Source organism: Mus caroli, chromosome 3 (genome assembly GCF_900094665.2).
Source record: "Mus caroli chromosome 3, CAROLI_EIJ_v1.1, whole genome shotgun sequence".
Taxonomy (NCBI): domain Eukaryota; kingdom Metazoa; phylum Chordata; class Mammalia; order Rodentia; family Muridae; genus Mus; species Mus caroli.
Window position 1 is genome coordinate 3,554,990 of NC_034572.1, and position 19,712 is coordinate 3,574,701.

The following is a 19,712-nucleotide window of genomic DNA, read 5'->3' on the forward strand; positions in this document are numbered from 1 at the left end:
AAGGAAAGGAAAGGAAAGGAAAGGAAAGGAAAGGAAAGGAAAGGAAAGGAAAGGAAAGGAAAGGAAAGGAAAGGAAAGGAAAGGAAAGGAAAGGAAGACCAACGATGAAGACAGGGGCTGAAATCAGCGCATTACCTCAACCAACTGTGCAGCACCTTCTATGTGCATCCATGGCAAATGTTCATGGCATTTTCATGACAAAAGGACTCAGAATTCTGTGCTGACAAGTGTGCAGTTGAGCATGGCCAGAACTGACAGCTGTAGTCCACTTTGAAACACACTCATTTATCATTAAAAAACTGTACATCTCCTTCATGTCTAATTTATTCATAATATTGCTATGTGCAGGAGTTTGTCTTTGTCAGTGAAGGAAATGATAATAAATTACAGTCATCAGCCAAACAGTTTCCAGTCTAAGGAGCTACATACCACCTTGAATGCATTGAAATTCTTAGCTGCCTTGTAAAGAGGCTGTAACCAGCTGGCATCGCTGCTCTTGATTCAAACACATGTGGTAAGAACAATAGTAACCTAGAAGTAATTCAAGAAGGGGAGGTTAAGTCTCAAAAGGACACATTCAGCTGTCACTTCTTTTATATGCCCCCTAACACTTTTGGTTTCTAGCCAAAATATAGTAATTGCATAAGCACAAAAAGTGATTGTAATTTTTAAATCTTTATAATATCTGTACTCATGTAATAAATTTATATTTTATAGTATATTTTATAATTATTTAAAATGTTCCAAGGTGTAAGCACATAAGGAAACTAGAACATGGATATATACATATATGATGGGTATATTATTTTAAAATTAGTTTAGTTATTTAATTACATAAAATTTGAAATCAATTTAACACATCAATTTTTCATTTTAAACTACTTTAATTACATACAGTCACTATGTTGTACAAAGGCCATGCTATCCATTTTCAGAAATTTTTGTCATCCTGAACAAATTTTTTTATATGTTAAATAGGAATCCATCATTCTCTGTCCCATTAGCTACCTAGTAAACTCTGTATTCTGTGCCTATCAATTTGTCGATTTTGTGTCACAAAAAGTGGAACTATTGCACTAGTTATCTTATTATGTTTGGCTTTTACACTTAATATGATGCTTTCAGAATTTATCTGTACCATTATGAGGCAGGATTTCATTCCAGTTGAAAGCTATTTTATCTATGCATGTACTATATTTTGCAATTTTTAGGTGCAGAACACTTTCAGTAGTATACTGCATTGCTAGCTTGCATTATGCTTTACAACAATCTAGGAATGTTTACTAAATTTCTATGTGTATGCCATAATTTATTCAGTCAAAAAAGTTGGTAAGTACTAAGTATGTATTAAGTAAAAAATTGTCTTGTGATTGCAAGCTATGGTTATAAACTTCAAGCCACAGTTATGTGGTTATAGACATAGTGGTTTATGTATCTATAACATAAAACTTAATGACTTTTATATTGGGTGGAAGTATGAATAAGCACATATGTTTGTTTGAGTATGGAAGCTAACTTTAAAATTTCTGACCTTCTGTGGAGAGTATTTATTTATCTTTCCTCCCAAGCCATTTGCAGGAATCTTGCAAGTGAACCCAAGTAATAAAAGGTTTCTGAATAAGGAGATAGTATCGCATTTTTTCATCTGTAGTTTGCAAGGAAACATACTCTATATAAATATTGGGAGATTTCAAGTTTCACATATTTTGTAATTTCAAAATCAGTGTGGCACAGATGTCACATCTTGCAGAAGAGATGAATTGATGGGAAGTTTCTGGTTCCAGAAGTGGATCACTGTGTCTAACGTAATCTATAGCAAGCTCTGTTTTTAAAATTCAAATGTATGTGCCTGCTTTATGGTAGCTCTTCAGCCTTTTCTTTGTTTCTTTCTGGTGCATCCTTTTAGTTTATCTTGAGGCAATTTTTAAAATGCCAGCATTTATTATTTAAGCTGACTTATCTAGTGCTTGGAATATGGGAAGCATAAGTGGAAATATGGAATGTAACTACTCAGTGCATGACGATGTTTCACCTGTCATGTGCAAGGCAGGAGAAACACTCAATGTAAAGATGGAGAAATGAGTGTTGTGTCATATACTTAAAACTCATGGATTGAAATAGTTTGTATTTAATTGGCAAAATCACTCCACAGTGTTGTTGCCTGTAGACATGTACCTGTGGTAAATTCTGAATGTTTTCCCTTCTTTTTGCTACCACTTAGGGTCTCACTTTGTCAAATGAAATTTGGTTTTTAACTCATTTGCTGGCAAGGTGAGCTACAATAAGTTTCTTTTCCTCTGTCAACTTCTTTTATACAATTAAAAACAGAAAAATTAGGATAGTTGTGATTATTTAAAAAATAACATAATAAGCTAAGTGTGGTGTTGTATGCTTGTAATCCACATACTCAGAGACTAGGGCAAGAAGACTCCTTGCTGCTGGTTCATACTGCAAGATCTGGTCTCGAAAGCAAACAGAAACAATAAAAAAAAAACCAAAACTTACTGTAATTTCTGTAGTAGTGAGAGTGACTACGTATTTTCCATCTTTACTATTTGTGTGAGATGTTTATAATGATACCTTGTTACGGCATCTCTTCCTGAATGTCGCCCTAACATAAGCCAAACCAAGCTTTGAAAATGCCTGAGCCTCTCTATTTCAAAGCAATGGGCTCTGATCCAACAGTGCTGTGGGAATTAGTCTTAGCTTCTATTTTTGACTTTTGAGCAGCTGATTGGATAACCTAACACAAGTGATTGGCATCTTCTTTCCTCTCTGAATTATGCTGCATGTCTCCTCACACTTGTCAGTGACTCATCAGAAATGGCGGGGAGGGTTTGCTGTGAGGGTGTTGACTTCAGAAACCAAACACCATGAAGGAATGGAAGTGCCTCTTCCTGGGCATCAGCTTTAGCATGAATCTCAGCCACGTGGCGAGCTTGTGAGAACAGGATTGTGGGGGAGTGACTGATGCCACACCTCTCTTTCTTTCTGACAAATTCCTATAAAGTGGTTTTGCTGTTAGTCTGTAAAGTCTGGCTAACAGTGGTAGAGGGAGACTGTTGGAAGAAGAATATTGTGGGAGAGACATGGATTGCTGACAGGCCCAGATCTCCCTCTCTGTGTCGTCCACATCATCTTTCTAGAAGATAATAACAGTCGACTGGGAGCCTACGGGCTATCCTAAGGTTAGCACAGCATAGTACTACTCTCCTGTGTAAATTCACTATGAGCCTGTCCTACAGAATCACTCCTAACCTTTGGCCAAACTCAAGTTCAGTTTCAACCTTTAACCACTCTTTGCTGGATTTTTTTCTATACAAAACAAATGGTCATTTTTCTTTTTGATCACTAAAAGATATCAAGAAATACGAAAGCCAGTTACGACTGATGATATTAAGTAAGCCCCATATAGCTTTAACTTACATGAATTTCCATATTACATAGATAAACTTAGGAGTATTTATTTTTCTATAAATTGTTATATAGTAAGTATAATTGCCACATGACATCTTTCTGCTGGTAAATATTTATGTTATAATTAGAAATGAATGTAGAGAATCTTGGTAAGTCAAGCATACTCTAGTTGAAAACCATATATTGACAAAGATCAGCACAAATTTTTCTTGGTGACATTTTTTGTAAAGTTGGGTGGATAGGAAAGGGAGGATAGATCTGAAAGGAGTTTTGGAAGGGTAACAAATATGATCAAAACATCATATTCAACTGAAAGAACTAAAATAATCAACACAGTCATAGCAAACTAGAATAATTCTCAAGGAAGGAAAGAGGCTTTCAAGCTCACTATGGCATCTTACAGTGATTCTGGATTTCACACTGCTGTGAAAAAAATCATTAAATGCCTGGTGTTAATGAAATGTCAAGAGTCTGTGGGCTATTTGGTAGCATATCATGATAAAATCTTTGCATAATTTGTTTCTGAAATTCACTTCCTGTCGGGTAGTCTAGGATATCATTTTAATCTTCCTTTGCATCTGACAAACACAGTTGAGTCAAAGCTTGATTGAAAGCTTGTAGCATAGGAGACAGGCAAGTCTGGAGACACTTTGGTAGAATGTATGGCTCCGTTGTGGAGGAGTTAGGTTAATGCTGACTCATCCTAGCAGGAAGACCTCAGGACTGAGAACCAGTGGAGTTGTGTGAATGACAGTGGTTGCTGCGACACACAGGTAGTATGCTTATTTCTGCCAAACTATGAATGAATTGATGTTTCATTTTATAAGGTATGTGAACTAAAAATAATAGGCCACAATTATTTTTAAACACTGAAGAAACAACACTAGTATAAAGAAACAAATCTTATGTCAAAAAATCAACTGTAAATAAATTAATTAAATATGGCATACAACATGTAAAAGAAAAGCTAATGAGATCCATTTTAGCAGACAACAGAAATCCTTCTTATAAACAGTAATATCTGAACTATACCAAAAATAGCAGCAAATGACAACACTTTAACTACAATAATTCTTTTATGCAGTACTAAAATCTAAGTTAAAATTGAGAACTTCACCTTGGAGTAAAGGATGCTTATTAATTCTTTTGAGAATTTCATGCAGTGTATTTTGATCATATTCATTCTCTGTGCTACAACTCCCATTCCTAACAGATCAATTCCAACATCCCACCATCTCTTTTTCTGTAGTTGACATTGATACATGTATAAGTATACACACATACACACACACACACACACACACACACACACACACACACACACACACACACACACACACACAAAACCTGCTGCTCCTTTTAATGTTGCTCAGCTCATAATGTTTATATTTTGGAACCAGCCATGTATGAGACTCATCTCTGGGGGAAGACTGATTCTGCCTCTCTTGGTAGCTACTAATTGCCTATAGCTTTTCACTGAGGATTAAAGTCCAGGGAGATTTCTCCCACACACTTGTTATGTCAACTGTCATCATTTGGCTCTTGCTTAGGCTACCATACTGTTCAGATTTTGAGGGTTCAGCTTTCCTGGCCAATAAAGAAGTTACAATTTGACAGTCAATGCTTGGATTCTCTGGCTTTTACAGGCTTTCCACCTCCTCTTCTGGATGTTCAGAAGTTGGTATGAAGTGCTAGCAAAAGTCAAAACCAAAGAACTTCTCTACCATGACTTTCATCTACCATCAACCTGGGAATTGTTTTCCACTGTAAAAATAGACATGAATTGTGTCTTAAGGGGATTGCTGCTTTGTTTCATTTTGTATTTGTTTCTAGTAAAATCACTGTTATTTTATTGTCTATTAAATAAACCATGTACAGGCTATTTAGGCATTTTTACTATTCTAAACTTGCCACATCTACATCACCTTTCTCTCTTTTAGTTGTCCTGTGCTAATTGAGGCACAAGCCTTCTCAAGAGCTGTTATGAGTTCCAATTTCTGTGATGATTTTCAGGCCCTGAACTCTGCCAGCAAGATTTAGCTGAAAGGACCCAAATATAGCTGTCTCTTGTGAGACTATGCAGGGGCCTAGCAAACACAGGAGTGTATGCTCAGTCAGCTATTAGATGTATCACAGGGCTCCCAATGGAGAAGCTAGAGAAAGTACCCAAGGAGCTAAAGGGATCTGCAACCCTATTGTTGGAACAACATGATGAACTAACCAGTACCCCGGAGCTCTTGTCTCTAGCTGCATATGTATCGAAAGATGGCCTAGTCGGCCATCAATGGAAAGAGAGGCCCATTGGACTTGCAAACTTTATATGCCCCAATATAGGGGAATGCCAGGGCCAAAAGAATGGGAATGGGTGGGTAGGGAAGTGGGGGGCGCTATGGGGGACTTTTGGGATAGCATTGGAAATGTAATTGAGGAAAATATGTAATAAAAAATATTAAAAATTAAAAAAAAAGAAAAGGCATATTTCTGGCACAGTGTAAGATGATACACAAAGTTTAATAAACGTTAACTCACAATTGATAAACCTTTCAATTGAGTAACCTCCATTATTTTTGTTTGTTAAATTGGATTGCCATCCTACATGAAAATTGGTTTCATGTCCAAACTTCCCACAGGGGCTCCTGTGTTCAGTCCTACCCTCTTAGCACTAAGGCCAAGAACATAGATTATTTCAGCAGCATAGATTTCCTCTGGTTTCTAAAACCAGTACTTGTAACAGCCCCAGGATGCTTCTTGTGATATACTAAGAGTTTCTTCGATAATGGAAATCTATGTCTTTCTGCTATAGGAAGCAGTAAACAAAAACTGCTAATTTTATGATTATGCTAAAGCCTCAACTGGTTTCCTTGGAAACTTCTTGCAAGATCTGCATTGTCTTAGAAAATGAGCTTCTTTGCCAGTACATTCAAAGAGTGACACTTTGTCATCACCTACAAATTAGTGTCCTAGACACCAGGTCCTATAGTGAAAGAGGAGAGAGTTTCACTAATTACATTTAAGGGGAATATTCTACCTAGAATTGTTTTTAGCTTGAGCTTAACTTTTATAGATGTGAAAATCTCATGAATAGCAATATATCTAAAATAGTGGATTTCCTTGTGTTATATACAAACCTTCAGTGCAACACGGGAAGCAAAGGAATGAAGCAGCAGAGTCCTAGGACCTTGAAGTAGGAAGCTGCAACTCCTTACCAGGATGTTTTATGAAGTTCACTGAAATTGAAATGGGAAGGGGACCAAATATGAACAACTCAGGATATATCTCATCACTGAAGCCATCAGTTGCTTGTTGTTATAAGTAATTCTCCATCACTTGGCTTCCAAGCCAAATAAAATCCCCCATGTATCTTATGGGTCTTTTATTCATTTTGTTTTGTTTTGTTTGCTCACTGTAACTAGTGGTAATGAACACAGATGCTCATGTCATTAGTCAAACAGAATTTTTGACTTTCAAATTTCTCTTTAAAGTATGTGACAACAAAAGTAATCTCAGATTCTTAATTTAAAAAAATCTGTGCATATTTCTTATCATGTTTCTGCCTCCCTCTACTCCTCCCCCACATCCTCCTCACCAGCCTGCCCACCTAGCTCCATATCTCTCTTGTGGCTAGTTCTGGTGCTCTTTGTATTTTGATGCTAATTCCAGGAGGGGCTGTGAAGTTTATCCCCACCTTAATGTGTAAAATAAAGACTAGAACCTGTGATTGAGCAGTGGAAAGGAAGGTGGAACTGAAAACTTTGGGGAAGAAAGAGGAGACACAGAGAGAAAGAGTGAGAACAGAGAGAGAAGGGAGGAAGATGGAAGGAGAGGAAGACATCCAGATTCCATGTGGCTTTAAATAGTCACAGGTAGCTATGAATATCTTATAAGGGATTGATAATTACAGGACAATTTGTCTTATCTAGGTGGACAATTTATATCTATATCAATTGGTTCTGAGTAAATTGTGTGATGTTTTGTGAATTGAGAATTTATTGATATATAAATCTTACTGATTAATTATAAGATTCTAGAGTTTTTATTTTACTGGGTTGGATTTGGGACCACTGACAGGGGTTGGATGACTGGGAATGTGGATAGAATCCGCAGCAGGAGAACCATGTTCACTCACTGCATGGGGCTAGCAGATGCAGCAAGACTGCAGGAGCAGAGAGTAGCTGGGTAGAGTGGGGGATGGTGCCACTCATTTAATATTTCCTGCAACATATCTCTGTCTCTTGCTCTTTTCATCTCTCTCTCAAACCCCCAAAACAAAAAATAAGAACAACTTTACAACAATCCCAATAAGACCAAAAAAGTAAGAATAAAAAAGTCAAAATACAACAAAACAGAAAAGCCAACAAAAATCACAAAGCTCGCCTTTTTTTTTTTTTTTTTTTTTTGCCAATTACCCCTCGACATGGATCTGCCCTGGAGCATGGTTGATATATTCAATGATATTCCTTAGAAAAAATTATTTTCCCTTTACTAGAAGATAACAATTGCAGGTAGCTTTTTCTTTACTGGTGGAACCCTGTGTCCCTTTCCCCATCTCAGTGCTGGGATGTGATCTGGCTTGACCCTGCTTGGTTCTTGCACATCCCACCATAGTCTCTGTGAGTTCCTATCTGTACCAGTTCCCTTGTATCTGGAAGACACTGCTTTGTTAGAATCATCCATCACCTTTGGCTCTTTCTCCCTCTTCTTCATCATATATCCTTGAGTCTGCAGGGGAGAGATTCGTTAAGACATCTCATTTCTGACTGCACGCTCCAAAGTCTCTCTACAGATTATCTAGCTGTGGGTCCCTATGTTAACTGCCATGCACTGAAAGAGGAAATTTCTTGGACTAGGGTTGAAAATGCTCTGATCTACAGGTAGAGCAATATGTTATTAGGAGTCTATTTTGTTTTGGTTTTGGTTTTGGTTTGGTTTTGCTATGTTCTTTAGCAGAATAATAATAGTAGGTTTTCTCTAGGCCTGTGACCTCTCTATCTCAAGTTCTTTACCACTGTATTAATGTCATATGGGTTTCATTTCATGGAGTGAGCCTTAAATCCAATCAGAAAGTGGTTGGTGGCTCTCATAACATTTGTGCTACTATTTTATGAGTGTATCATGCAGGCCTGTCACTCTTGTATTTTAGGTTTTGTAGCTGGGTGTTACTGATCATTGCCTTTATCTTCCAATAGTGTGCAAAATATCCTGCAGCACATAAAAATTAGTCAGTAGGGGTGAAAATTCTACCTGAGCACCTATTTGACTTCTCCAGTTCAGCAGCATAAATAAGTAAGTGTTGTCTTAGCAATCAGGCTTTCCCATTAGATTGTGGAAGGGATTCAGTAACCTTGGAAACAGCTTGTAGTAATTGACAGATCAATTAGACTCCTTTGGCCAATTACTCAATAAGATGTAACCCTTTCTTAGCACTAGAGGTTTTATTTGGTGGCATAAGATGTCTAGGAGGGGCATTGCCTCCTCCATTATAGGGTGGCTTTATTTAAATTTCTCTTGTATATGAATATTTTAAGAAGATTTTACAGTAATAGGTTCACATATGTTTCTGCAAAAGACTTTTAGTGTTACCTGTTCCTTTTTTACCCTGCTCATCTATCTCCTTCTCCACTTAATTCCTCTATTCTAGTTGCCTGAGTATCATTCCACAACACTATATTCTATTACTACTCACTGAATTGAGATAATCCATCCCATTTCTAGGTGCCTCACTATATACATAGCTTCTGTGGTTATTTGAATCGTAGGTCACATGTAGAAAGCCTAGAAGCTAGTATCCACATATACAGAAACATACAATATTTATCTTTTGTCTTCTGGGGTTATGATTGACCTCACTTAGAATGTTTCTCAGTCATTTGTGTTATATCTTTTAAGAGTATTCTGCTTAGTTGTATATATCATTTTTAATTGGATTGTTAATTTTCTGAATGTTTATTTTTTATTTCTTATATAATCTAGGCACTATTCCTATTTCTGTTGTAACTATAGTTGGTAAAGGGATTTTTTTTTTCGTTATTAAGGCTGTTGCTTTGTCCTTGGCCATGTAGAAGCTCTTCAGCTTCATGATGTTCCAGTTCCTATTGGTTAGTCTTAAGGATTATGCTATCAATGTCTTGTTCAGAAAGTCCTTTCTGTGCTAACGAGTTTAGTATTTAAAAGGAAAATTCACAGAATATCATAATGGAATGTATTCATTCATCTATTCAAAATATACACTTGAATACTGATTCATGATTTAATAAGACAGTTCTAATCAGTTTTAGAGGAGATGCTGCCTAGTGTGACATAAAACTAGTCATCACTCACAGTTAAGCTTTGACTCAGAAAAGAAAGTAAAAGCTGGCCAACAAAAAAATGTTAAGATTTGGCAACAAAAATACCTCCTTAAATATGAGAAGGTTTTGTCCACTGAAAATGTGATTTCCCTATAATAAAGATACATTGTATCTGAAAATAGTACAACTGAGAAATATGCTAATGTACCAAAATGGCCCTGTAAAATCTCCGGTCTTAAGTCCAGTGGAAGCTTGTTGCTAATTTAAGGCTTTCTAAATTTAAGGTCATAACTTAAGTGATTAATAACCTTGAAATTTAATTAGGAAAGTGACTGATGGGCATTTCCTAGGATGATGTTTATTCTAATTTCTCTCACTTAACCTTTGTTTCGTCATTCTTTTGAAAATCAGCCAGTCTGTACAAATTCTCCAGCCGCAGATAATAAGAATCCCCTTGCTGGCAAATTTCCTTGTTAACGTGAATGCAATTAAAATTTGAAGAATTGAGGTATAGCTTTAATGTCTACATTCCTTCCAGTTTACATAATGTCTACATTCCTTCCAGTTTATTTAAACTCAAAATGTCTTTGATCAACATTTAAATAAAAAGTACATTTTTAAGTCCTTTTATTTCATAAAATTATTTTAAGAATGAAAGTAAATCCATACATATCTTTGGAATTATGTTATAAGACATTATTATGAAATAAATGATATTTTAAAAAATACTATAACACTTTGTATTATTTGTAAAAACATGTATTAAGTTAGAGTGATTAAACTCCAGGGGTAAAATATGTAATATATTCTGCTTAAAGATAATAACTTACTACCAGAAATATGAAAATATTGCTAACATTCATGTGGCTTCAGATGATCCAAACTACCCATAATGCTTGAGTAGCAAGCATTTTATACAAAGCAACATCCACAACCATGCACCAAATAATTTTAACTGTTCTTCTTTCCTCAAATCCTTCCTGGCATTTGTTGTTATTTTCTTGATGACATTTATTTTAACTGGAATGAAATAAACTCATAATTCTGGGTTGATTTGTTAAATCCCTAACTTCTGCTTTAGTTCCTTCTAGAGGATTTCGAAGCAATAGTTTTCATTTGGAATGTAGAGGTAGCTGTTGCTTTATATTTCCATAACTCTAAAGAATTATGTGTTTCTTTGTTTGTGACATGACACATTTGATATGAATTGGAAAACATTTTCATGAAGAGAAATAGCCAGTAACACTTGTGCACAATAAAAGCAAAACATTTGGGCATAACTTTTATAATCAATAAAAAGGAGGAACATTTTTTAAAGATTCAGAGTTTTTCTTTAGCTTGGCTTCATAGGACATTTTCACTATTCAGTCTTTCTTGGCGATGGTTTAATTTTAGAAACTGACTTACTAATTGCTATTATTTTATAATCTACCACGAGAGTGAGCTATTAGGCAAAAACCATTTTTTTTCCTTGAGTAAACCTGGCAGTACACCATCTAAGGCAAAAATAAAAAAAAATATGATCTAATGGAGACAATTTCCATAGGGGAGGCTAGTTGGACTCAACTTTTCACTCAACTGCTAAGTGAAAAGATTTTGTCAGGTGATCTGGTGGAAACATGCTGGAAGATACCAGTGGGCCAGAGAGAGGCTCGGTTATGTAGTCAGCTCATCTTTCTTAATTTCCTCAATCTAAATTAGGCTCTTCTCTCCCATAGGGATTGGGAAATAGGGCACCTGGTCAATATTTTGTAAGTTCTTTAATATGGGTGCTCCTGACTGGTATCTTTTTAAAGTACTTGCAATCAGTTCATTTAAAGGATACTTAGGACCAGCAAAAGAAATCACAATTCAAAGTTTTTCTAAAGTAAGTGCTACAGAAAGTGGGAAATTAGGACCCACATTCTGGGGTGGGGAGGTAGATATTTGACTAATCTGAATGAGAAAGAAACTTTAAGTCTCTTTTTGTCAGTCAAATCTGAACTGCAAATACATGTCTGATTATTAGCTATGGAGAGATATTAGAGAAGACCAAATGTCCCTCATCCATCCACCCCAGAGCCATATTTTGATTTAGATATTTCAATCATTGCTTCCTGTGGTGCACAGGATGAGACTCCTGTGCTGGATAGTTTAAGTCAACTTGACACCAATTCAACTCATCTAAGAGGAGGGAGCCTCATTTAATAAAACGCCTCTGTAAGACTGAGCTGTAGGACATTTTATTACTGAGAGATTGAAAGTGGAGGGGGCCAGCTCATCTTGCATGGTGTCATCCCTGGGCTGGTGGTCTTAGGTTCTATAAGGAAGCAGGGTGGGTAAGCGATGGAAATCATGCCAGTAAGCAGCACTTCTCCAAGCCCTCTTCCTCAGCTCCTACCTCTAGGTGCCCTATTTGAGTTCTTGCCTTCCTTCTTTGTACTGTCTTGCTTCAATGATTGACGGCAATGTGGAAGTGTAAGTCAAATAAATCCTTTCCTCTCCAACTTGACTTTTGTTCATTGCGTTTTATCAGAACAGTAAAAGTCCTAACTAAGAGAACCAGGTTATCTTACCATGTGAAACACATATTTTTAAATATTTACTTATCAAGATAAGCCTTACTATAAACTTCAAGCTGTCCTGGAAATCAGTTCCATGTGTCTCAGCCTGCCTATTGCCAGCATAACTGATGTGAGCCAACCACACCCAGATGATTCCTTTTCTTGACCTTGAACCACAGACTTCATTAGAGTAATGATCCAGTTCAGATTTGTAACCTCAGAATTGGTAGTAATGACTCTTATCCTTAGCAAGTCAACCAGTGCTGAAATAAACAGGACTTTAGAAAGACAGAGAACATGGACAGCACTGGCTATTAATATAGGAATGGCAATATGGAATCTAGGAAATAACTTAAAACTGTTAGTTTAAGCAATATGATCAGAGGCTATATTTTCTTGGAAGATAAATGTTCCCAGCAAATCCTAGAAATATAAAGGTAGATCAAACTCAGGTTCATTTTTAATTTATGCTGTTCGAACAAACCCATGTTAGAATATACAATTTAATCCTTCACTGGTGAGGAAAATACTGAAATTTCTTTCTTTAGTGAGAAAACTGATATTTGGAGTAGTCTTGGGGGGAAAACACTGTCACTTTTATGAGATTGATGAATAAAGCCACTTGATATGCCTATCTTAAACCTAAATTGCAATTAATTTTGTAGAAGATAGGTAAAAATCAATCATAAACTTTTACCTTCTGTTACTATGTACCTGGATTCCTTGGAGACAACTTCTAACTTTATATTCTAAGTGATGCCCTAGAGAAATGATCATCCTCAAAATATAAGTAGAATCAGGATGTTATTACACATAACTTTAAAGGATGGGAATAGAGTTGTTCCAAAGTTTTGAAAGTGAGGCCAAGGTGAGAATCTGTCAGGCTAGACTTAGAGCTCCTGGTGTGGGGGAGGTGACTTTGAGAATTGCAGAAAGGCTTACAGCTTCCCTGGGAGTGGAGGCTGTGTTTTAATTTAACTTTTTGGCTAAAGAGGATTTTTAGCCATAATCAAGGTTAGAGTCATACTTACTAGAAATTCAGAATCTGTGTCTAGTTGACGAACTAATCTCTTAGGCAGCCATCACGCTCCATCTTCTTTTTGTGAAAAAACACAGACCGAACCACTTTCCCAAATTAAGACCGGGTCTGGACCCTTCCATTCATTAGTTAATGGGTCCCGCCTCTTTACCATGGCATAAGAACTAGAAGTAACTGGATGCCAGTGGCGATCCACTACAGACTGACCTTTAACATCAGATTGCAAAAAAATTTAGAACAAATAAATCAAAAACAAGATGTGCCTTTGGTGACCTTGGGAGATATAACTGCCCCTGTTTTGTTTTTAAAAGCCAATTTTTTAAAAAAGTGTGATGAGCACGTTCAACTATTCCTTATCTAATGGGGTTATAAGGAATTCCAGTTTTATATTTGATGCCAAATTCTTTACAAAATGAAGTAAAATTTTTGTTAGAATAGGATGGCCCATTATCTGTCTTAATAAGTTTAGGCAATCACATGGCATTAAAGGCTTGTAGGCAATGATCAATTACATTTTTGGAGACTTCTCCAGTATGTAGAGAAGCAAAAAGAAATCCTGAACAAGTATCAATACAAACGTATATATTTTAATTTTCCAAATTCTGTATAATGAATTACATTCATTTGCCAAATATGACTAGGCATAAGACCTCATGGATTAACTCCTAAATGTGACACTGGAGATAATGTAATACATTTAGGACATTGTTTTACAATCATTCTTGCCTGCTCCTTACTGATCTTAAGTCAGAGCCTTAAGGTATAGCTAGAGAGATGAAATTTTTCATGATCACGTTTGGCCAAAGTAGCAGGATCTGAAATTAAAGCTTCTCCTATTAGAGCTCTGTGGATGCAATCATTGCCTTCAGCTAAAGGTCCAGGAAGACCAGAATGAGATTGTATGTGGCCAATATAGAATGGGTGTTTTTGAGCAAGAATGATGTTTTGCAATTGTGAAAACAGGGATCCTGCTGGCGTATCAAAGTTAAACATACCACAGGTCTCCAATAAGGGTACCGATTGTGCAACATATAAACTATCAGTAAAAATATTAAAAGCCTCGTGTACAGACTAAAAGACATTCAGTACTGCTGTTAATTCTGCTAATTGACCTGAGAGGCCAGGAGTCTTTATGATTACCTGTTGATTATTTATAAGATATCCAGCTCGCCCTTTAGAGGAGCCATCAGTAAACACCAGTACAGTGTGGTGTAAGGGTTGTAAAGAGGTCATATTAGGAAATATCACCTCATGTACATTCAAAAAATTTATCAACCTATCTTGAGGGTAGTGGCTGTCTATTGTTCTTTTGAATCCTATTTGAGCAAGCAACCAATCTGTACTATGCTGTTTCAGCCAAGCGTCTTGACTTACGCTGTAAAGCTGAACAATAATATCTGGCTCTTTGCCAAAATAAATTAGTGCCTGCTTCCTTCCAATGATAATCATCTGGGTTACTGTTTCATAATATGGCAAGATATTATTTTTAGGAGAAATCCTCAAATGTATCCACATTAGAGGAGACTTTTGCCATAACAATCCTGTATGTGAAAGCAAAGAGTAATCTATATAAGTGACAAATTGCTCTTCAATAACTTTTTCCACTTGTTGTAAGGCCAGCAATCCTTCTATGGTTAGAGATCTAGGGGAGGTTGGATCAGAACTCCCTTTTAGAATATCAAATAAAGGTTTTAACTCCCCTGTAGTGAGCTTTAAATAGGGGCGAAGCCAATTAATATCACCTAAAATTTTTTGAAAATTATTTAAAGTCCTTAAGTTGTCTCTGCGAATAACTATCTTCTGGGGAAAAACAGCTTAATCAGTAAGTCTAAAGCCCAAATAATTATAAGGATCCTGAGTTTGTATCTTTTCAGGAGCTATCTGTAATCCTTTCTCAGCTAAAGCTTTTTGTAAATCTCTATAACACAAAAGCAAATCTTGGGGGTCTTTTCCAGGCAACCCAGGACAATTTCTTAACTGTCCAAAAACAGTCCTTTTGAAGGAACAGTATTTTTTCTTATGAGTTGCATAAGCAATTGCAAGCTTGAGAATTAATAGCATTTGAGGGATGAACAATTTTAATCAATTCTAAGCTCTGAGCTATATATATTAATAAAGATACAAATTAAGCTTGATTATTAACATTTTAAAACACCATCTACAGCACACAGTTTAATTATCTGTGTTGAAGCAAGGGGAAGCTCAAAAGAATAAGCGTGTGATCCAACTCACATATACTTTTCTCCCATAAGAGGGCTGTTTTTAAACACAGTAAATAGGATGCATACATGCACGAATTTATAGAAAATACAAAAGCATACATAAAAACAATTTTTTAACTTATCTTTGGGATAAAGATTGTCGATTTAATTTAAACTGATGATATGCAATAGATCAAATATTAATATTCTGTAATAACCAAATTAATTGCTGATTGGAACAAGGAACAGACACTTAGGTTTTCAAGACACAATTTTTGTCATAGTTTTTCTAAAATATATGAATTTATCTTACAATTCTTTGTTAGTACCACAGCAGCCTTAATAGGATGCTGAAACTTTACTTTGAGGTGCAGAAGGATGACTTTACAACAATATTTTCTCTTGCCAAGTAATTGTGGGCACATTTAATAACCAATAACTAAAATAGGCAGCTAATATTTAATTACCATTGATTATAATTGATAACAACTATAAAAGCTTTCTTTAATTTCTGCAAGGCCTTTTGTTCTTTACCAGTTAATTTGTGTCTCACTTAATAGCACCTGACAAAGGCTTAAGCTCTCCCGTGGTGAGTTTAAGGTGAGGCCTTAGCCAATTAACATCTCCTGGAAGCTTTTGAAAATAAAAATTTGAAGCAAATCAATTTTTCTTTCTTAGATTTTCAGGACCGCGGTTTTCTATTATAGCTAAAAATCTAAGTATTAAAAGATATTGCCTCTGAATCTTAAGGAATCTTCCCTGAAGGCAGGGAGAGGTGAGGTTCCCTAGTCACAGTCTGTGAAACAAAAGAAATGCCACACAAGCCTCACTGAGGCTGCTCTGAGCTGAGCTCCGCATCTACCATAAGGCAAACACTTCTCAATCAGAGCACTCTGCTAGAGTCCTGGCCCAAAGATTATCCCTATTTTGAAGTATCTTTAAGGACCTGTTTTCCTGGGTTCACTCCTGCCACATGTGGTTTAGAATGACTCTAACTCTGAGTTACTAATTTTACGCTAACTTTCTATTACAAGCAAAAGGCTGCCTGCCCCTTTAAGAGCTACATTTGCAATCAGCTCCCAGCTGGGCTTTTGCAGTCACACTAGCACTTTTCTAATTTTTCACATAGCTCTAAACACATACACAAAACACACAAAACAGAAACCAACAGCTCCAGACACATGCAACCCTTTCTTGTCTCCACGAGCAGGCAAAAGAATTAGAGGGGTAAGCTTCCATTTCATAAACAAAACTTGGTCCCTCTGACCGATCTCTGATCTCCATAGACTGCCCGGTATCTTTGGCTCTCCCTACTCCCCAGGGCGTCCCCTGGGGAGGTAGTGGTCTTCCTAGCACATCTGCTGACCACAGTCCTCTGGTCCTTACAGCCCGAAGGGACAGCTGCAAATACCAAGTGCATGTTTCAGAAAACCCCATCGTCTAAAAGCACCAGAGAAACCAAATGCAGGCAGATCCAAACTCAGACTGTGCCAAGTTTCAAAGACATGGGAGAAAACACAGACAACAAACCAACACAACAAGCACATGTTCGTTTCAGGAAACATAAGACAAACACTCGAACAAAGACACCTGCGGCACGCACACAAGAGGGGATTCCCCAATTTTCTCTCTGTCCCTGGGAGAGTTTCAAAATCTACTTTCCTCCCACCTGATGCAGTTCCCAACTGCGGCCATCCACCTGATTATAAAATCCCTTTTATTTATTTTTTTGTTTGTTTGTTTTGTTTGTTTGTTTGTTTGTTTGTTTGTTTGGTTTTTTTTTGGTTTTTTTTTTTTTTTTTTTTTTTTTTTTTGGTTTTTTTTTTTTTTTTTTGGTTTTTTCGAGACAGGGTTTCTCTGTATAGCCCTGGCTGTCCTGGAACTCACTTTGTAGACCAGGCTGGCCTCTAACTCAGAAATCCGCCTGCCTCTGCCTCCCGAGTGCTGGGATTAAACCCTTTTATTTCTCTTGCCTAAAAACAGCAGCTGACTGCTTGCCTGTTGAGTTCCTAGTTCCTGATAACTCACTGCTGAACCTAAGTGAATCCAGCGCGCGGGTTTAGCGCTATTCCAGTTTAGCCCATACCACACCTTCTCCAGTACAGATTTTCTTTAATTCTTTTCTTCTTCCATGGAGCTCCAAACCAGCAGTGCTTCTTGCAAATGTCCTCTGCCATTCCCAGGTTCTGAGTTGGTTCACCAACTTGTTGCAAGCCGGCCAGCAGCTCTTATGTCCGGGTTCGAGTGTGGGAGACAGCCTGGAGCTGAAAGAAAAGAGGGAGTCTAGGTGGGTTGAGAAATAATGGAACCAAGACCACTAGTCTGCTCAAGGTTCAAATGTTTAATAGCGGACACACTTTGTAAAGGGGGGGGGGTGTCCAATCCTGCCATTTCATCCTTGGAGCCTGGAACCAGCTGCAGGTGATGACTTGCAGGATAGGGAGTATTCTCCGAATAGTTCCTGGGGCCTCTCAGCAGGTAGTAATATCTTAAAGAGGAACAGTGACAGAGGCTCAACAATAGTGATCTAGGGAGGAAGGCTCCACCCTAGATAATCTCCCTAGTGGCAGCAAGGTCAAGTTCTGGCTCAGCCTGCTTCAGGCTTGTGGGAGGCTACAGAAAATGAAGCCACAACATATCCAAACTTATGGGAAACGATGAAAGCAGTCCTAAGAGGAAAACTCATAGCTCTGAGTGCCTCCAAAAAGAATCTGGAGGTAGCATACACAAGCAGCTTGACAGCACACCTAAATGCTCTAGAACAAAAGGAAGCAAATTCACCCAAGAGGAGTGGAAGGAAGGAAGGAAGGAAGGAAGGAAGGAAGGAAGGAAGGAAAGAAAGAAAGAAAGAAAGAAAGAAAGAAAGAAAGAAAGAAAGAAAGAAAGAAAGAGAAGAAGGAAGGAAGGCAGGCAGATAGGCAGAAAGTAAGAAGGGAGGGAAGGAAGAAAGGAGAAAGGGAGGAGAAGCAAACAAGAGAGGAAGGGGAGGGAGGTGGAAGGAACGGAAGAAATTGTCACTTATTGTTTTGTTTTCTAATTTGACCTCACTTGACTTTTATTAATATGCCATTGGGCTACAAAATTAATTTTCAAAGTAACAATAACCTTTCTAAATTGTTCACAAGTCTGTAGTGAACAGTGGTCATAATACATAAACCAAATTTTATCTAGTATAGCTTAATGGTTCCAGTTAAAAACCAGTCAATGCATGATCATATTCTTGAGAACTGTCTCGACCTTTACCACATTGGTACACACCATTCCTTATCCAGTGTTGTCTTTTCCTTGTTCTCTTTTTTTATAGCATTCTGAACACTAGTTATACCTCTTATGCATAACCTTCTTTTCTGACCTGTACCAAGTCTATTTATTTATTCTGCTATCATATATTTATCTTCTCTTGGCTTCGGAAACTCATTCTTCCTTCTTACTTCACATACTATGCAAGACTTCATGTATAAGAGAAGCTGTTAGCATTTCTTATTTTTACAGATTCATAGCAATTTCATGAATTAAAATCTACCTTTGACTGTTTCGTACATTCCACTATAATCTGTTCTGCAATTGTTGATTTAAATTGTGTCTTCAATACATAAAGTTAAAATACTTACTATTATAAAGCTATGTAGCTAAGTAAGGGGTACATGTGGCAGGGAGTTAGCTAATGTATATTAAATATGAGGAATTAATGGTCCACTAAAATCTTGTTTCCCATCTCTTCACAATGATTCTATCAAAGATCCTTGTGACTTTATAAAACATTAAGATGTTGGGATTTTACACTTGATTCAATAGAGAGATTTTTAAATAATACATCAATATTTGAATATTTCTCAAAGGGTATAAGATTATCCATGTGGCTTGAGGGCCAGTCACAAAACATTTTGATGCCACAGCTTGTAGCATGTGACCTTTCAATACATACTCATTGTATCGTATTGTTATTCATAATTGAAGGAAGGTCAGAAATCTTGGCAATTCATGTTTCTAATGTGGGTTCAAACCAATTACAGAGGTGATTTGAGATATATTCCTATAAGCTTTCTTTCCCACTTATTGGAATAACAGTGAATCATATTCTAAAGACTCTCCGAAGTCCTCTGATGGACTAACAGCTACCTACAGAAGTAACTCATTCAGATTCATGACTCTCTTTGCTTTCTTCCAGACCCTTTCTCCAATTTCTTCAATTTTTTTTTTCAATTTACTCTTTAGTGGGATGACC

At 36.9% G+C, this 19,712-nt stretch overlaps 1 protein-coding gene across 3 annotated transcripts in view; it reads left to right on the forward strand.

Moving 5' to 3' along the window:
• Pkia (cAMP-dependent protein kinase inhibitor alpha) overlaps positions 1-19,712 on the forward strand; it is a 64,958-nt gene that overhangs the window by 6,499 nt on the left and 38,747 nt on the right. The gene's annotated exons all lie outside the window — the stretch shown is intronic.